The sequence below is a fragment of the Homarus americanus genome, unplaced genomic scaffold (assembly GCF_018991925.1).
Source record: "Homarus americanus isolate GMGI-L3 unplaced genomic scaffold, GMGI_Hamer_2.0 scaffold2914, whole genome shotgun sequence".
Lineage (NCBI taxonomy): Eukaryota > Metazoa > Arthropoda > Malacostraca > Decapoda > Nephropidae > Homarus > Homarus americanus.
The window spans coordinates 8,295-12,922 of record NW_024747718.1 but is presented as its reverse complement, the minus strand read 5'-3'; the positions used below and the strand labels follow the sequence as shown (position 1 = coordinate 12,922).

Genomic DNA, 4,628 nt, shown 5'->3' with positions numbered 1-4,628 from the left:
TCCACAGATTTGACATCTCGCAAGTCTTACCAACCACTGTACCAAATATAAGTGTAGTCGATTGTGTTTACAAGAGTGCAGGTATACAAACAATGGTAAACAATTTTGTTATTTCTTTGGCATTATATATTGTACTGGTTAAGTTAGATTTTGTTTGGTTAAATCGTCTACTCTCGTAAAATAAAAATCGGTTTAGGGCGAGTGTATACACATTTTTTGAGTAAGTAAATATTTTTAATTCTAATATCATAGACTAATTTACATATATGCAGCAGAATAATGAATACAGTAATGGTACGTTCGCCATGATATACTGACTGATATGCGGTAGCAGTTGAATTCACATAGAAATATTTGCTACTATACATCTATACATTTTCCTTTTGATTATTGAAAGCATAATATTGTCAATCTCTCATATTCTTGACTTTTAATGTTCATAGAGGCCAAAACAAAATTAGTTTATGCTACAATACTTAATTCAGACAGAGAACCAGTGTAGGTCATGCCTGAGTTTGCAAAAAACGTATAATTTAGCATCAAGCTTCAAAGACATCTTCTTTAAATGTTAGCTAGAGTGACGACTAGTTTTCTGCAATATAATGTAATTATACTCTATCTGGTTATGGGTCGGTCTCAGTCGACCTACAGTACAAGGAAGCTAGAATATAAACACAAGAAATTCTAAAACATCTCTGGGGTTTCATATTCATTTTGTCATTTTCCTGTTTTGGAAATGAGAAATTCTGGCATCGATCAATTGTCATCAACATTAAGACATTTGCAGTTTGTTCACTTCCTCAGTCCTCGATAACTTCACCATTGTCAGGTTCGTAAGCCACCAACTTTTTCCTCATGACCTTAATCTGTTCATTTTTCTTGTTCAACATCTTCTTCATGTTCTGATAAGCTCCGTCTGTGAACTTCTTCTCAAGTTCCTGGAAGGAGAAGAAAATATATACAAAATTTATCTTTTGACGTCATATGAAAGTGTATATTTCTAAATCAATATTAATTGTTGTCTAATAACAAAAGATTGTATAGTGTGCTTCAAGATCTCACTTCTTGAAGAACAGATGCAGTATACAGTTAAACAACAACAAACTTCCGTTATGTTCTGTTGCCAACAGGAATAATCTACATATTTCAACATTTCTACTAAATGTCTTTAACATCCAAAATCTTTCACAGTATGCTGATGTATGAGAGACCCGCTAGCCGTCCTCGGGAACTAAGTCGTGTAAGCTGAATGGTTGTTGGCTAGTAAGAAAGATATGCTGCCATATTATCAAATTCAGTCATGGGTTTTCTGTGTTTACGTTTATAAAAATATCAGATTGCTGCATATTTTATATTTATACCAGTACACGTAAAGTAAGGGGCAAAATAAATTTTAAACTTCCTGAAATGGAGGCATAACCAGCAACCAATCGTCTCCTACTGATTGTGACAGTTGTTGTGGACGCCGAGCCTAGTTGATCTGTCTGATTAGGGAAATACATTTCAGGATGTACTGTATATCTCCATACTCAGTCAACATGCTAGTGATGACGTAAATAGAATGGATCACCTAAATATCCTCCCCCGCCCGCTTATTTCACCTGATGATTACATTTGTAGCATTACCTGGGGGGTTATTAGGTTAGACAAGGTCATATTAGGATAGGATGGTTTGGTTGGTGTTAGATTAGGTCAGGTTAATGTTAGGTAAAATAACTAGAAGTTAATCTTCGGATGATTCGATGCTCCCCTGACCCAGCCAGCTGTTAGGAGTTACAATCTTTTGGCCCATTTTCCATGTTGGTGACCTCTAACTCACCTTCTCAACCAGCTGGTGACCTCTAACTCACATTCTCAACCAGCTGGTGACCTCTAACTCACCTTCTCAACCAGCTGGTGACCTCCTAACCCATTTTCTCAACCAGCTGGTGACCTCTTACCCACTTTCTCTACCAGCTGGTGGCCTCACCTTCTCTGCCAGCTGGGTTGGGCTTTGACCTGAAGGAGCGTTTGCCTGGAGGCGTTGGGGTCAATCGCCAGCTGGTCCTGCGAGGCGTTCTTTATCTCCGCCTGTGTGGTCAGCTGGAGCCTCATGTTCTCCACCTCGTCCACCAGCTGCCAACATAAGGTAAACACAAGTTAGAATTCAAAGTTTTAGGGTAAACTTTGCATAAACTTTGGTATTCTGTAGTTTACGTTGTCGTACCTTTAGGTTAGGTTATCGTACCTTTAATTTACTTTTTACTTTTATCATCATCACCACTGATCGGCCCGTTAGCCGCTTGGGCGATCGGTCACGTTAGTTTAAGTTATCGTACCTTTGAAGTACTTTAGGTTCTCAATGTAGTACCATAAGGTTCTGTCCTTGAACTCCCCTTGTTTTTGTCTACATAAACGACATAGATGGAAATATTGAACCACAGCGTCAAGTTTGCGGACGACACGAAGATATTTGGGAAATTACCAATTCAAAATGTCACAACAATGCAAAAGACCTGAATGAGCTGTTCCATTGGCCTCGAGACTGGCAAATGCTCTTTAACTTTACGAAATGCAAGACTTAGCACATAGGATACAACAACCCTAAGTACAACTATTCTGTTAATAACTTTCCTGGATACTGTCCATAAGGAGAAAAAATTGGCGTCGTGATAGATCATTCACTAAGGTTGTGCAAAAAGTGAGGAAAGCAAATCTCAACTTCGTCCCAGTTGGATGACTGTGTGCAGGCATGGAAACCCTACCTCCAGAAAAATCTTAACACCGGGAAAAGGGTTTAACAAAGAGCGCCTAAGATAATTCTGGAACTGTGTTATCTCGATTATCCGTAGACTGTGGGCCTTAGGACTAACAACCCTTCAGACAAGGCACAATAGGGCAGATTCCATTGAAACATTTAAAATCCTGAAAGGGGACATTTTCTTTGTGGTCACGCATCACCAACACGAGAGGACATAACTCCAAACACACCAAGTTATCAAGCAGAACGAATATAAGAAAATACTTTCACCCAGAAGCTGGTAGACCTATGGAACGGTCTACCAGCCCAAATGGAATAAAAAACAGTATTGGGATTCAAAATAGCCCTTGCCAAAATTATCAAGAACAATGAAGAGAGCCCTACAAGCCACAGGCCTCCATCCTCGGCATGCCCACACCTCTAGTGGGTGGCTATTAGGTAAATAAGTTATCGTATCTCTAATTTAAGCTGACGTAATTTAGGTTGTTTTCGTATATTAGTTAAATTATGATACTCAGTTTAAAATAATCATTAACTGGTTTAAGATGTTTTCCATAAGAGGTTGAATTAGCAAAAACTAAAATAGACTAAATGTATATAAGATTAGAACACCGATTTTTTAAGTTAAAACCCGTTTCCTCTTAAAGTAAAGTGACGAGAAACTCAAACACACAATAGTTCTTTATCTATGACCAATATTACACTATATTCACAAGTAGACAAAGACAGACAGACTGATGTTAACAGACATAGATGGATAAAGAGTAAACAAAGACATACAGACTGAGCTTCACACAGACAACAAGACAAAAGTTACTACTCAACGTACAAGATGATTGACCATACCTCGGCTACCTCGTCGGTGGAGGTCTATTGGCAGTGGTCTTCTTGGTCTGTTCAGTTCGTCTCTGGCAGCCTGGAAGTTAAGAGTCACTTCCATCTTCCCTTTCGTCACCTCCGTCTCCTGGTGGTGATTATAGAGCTTAACAAACCAGCAAAATCAACCGAACCCAACAACCAAATGGATTCTGCAATTTTTCAGCTAAGTTGAATTTTTTTACTCATTTTCCATATTAGGTTTGGTTAGGTTAGATTGAATCATTTCCCAGTTAAAATAATTAAATTTGAAATATATAAATATCCGACAGATATGACATTTCACATGAATAAATAGAACATATCTCTTGTTATATTGATTTCTATACAGGGATCCCCGACTTGCCTCGTCACCACCACCATTACCACCCTCTCACCACTACCACCACTCACCTAGATTCTGCTGCCTGGAGTTTGGCCTGTAGATCGAGTTCTCATGAGTAAGTCTCTTTATTTGTGTCTGCAGGAGAACTAGCGGCCCTTCAACTCCGTCAGGGGCGCCAGCGTTCTCTTCTTGGGTGAGGCAGGTCCGCCCGACCCTGCTGGTCTTGACGGTCCTCGAACTTCTTAATCTCCTCCAGGAGTTCTCTGTATGGGAGGTTTCGCTGTTAGCCAACGTGGGTATTTGTGTTTTCTCAGTTGTTTTGTGTTTAATTTTTGTCATGTTTGTTTGTGTGTTATTAGCGGGGGTTATGTAGTGTCGACTGGTTTTTATGTTTTGTCAGCTGTTTTGTACAGTTTTACCTTTGTCAGCTGATCTTACTCCCAAGCGTGTATGTGGGAAAGTTTGATTCTGTTACCGGCTTGTTTATTATATTACACGTATTTTCGCGTTAATCATTCAAACAGTCAGTCAATCAGTCAGTCAGTCAAACTTGCTACACACCTAGTTGACCTACAGTATAAGTATTCGATTTTTGTTACTAACCACACAGACTTGTCATTTTCTTTAGATCCAAAGTGGTCAGTGGCCATGTACATATTACACCTGTGGTGTAATGGTCAGCATGCT

The 4,628-nt window shown here is 39.1% G+C and overlaps 1 long non-coding RNA gene across 1 annotated transcript; it reads right to left on the bottom strand.

The window, feature by feature from the left end:
• Positions 1-204: 204 nt before the first annotated feature.
• LOC121879838 lies at positions 205-3,706 on the bottom strand. Its single transcript, XR_006091440.1, has 3 exons — positions 3,587-3,706; positions 1,970-2,115; positions 205-938 (listed from the first exon to the last, which is right to left on the bottom strand). It is a non-coding gene; the product is annotated as an uncharacterized LOC121879838 (long non-coding RNA).
• Positions 3,707-4,628: the final 922 nt, after the last annotated feature.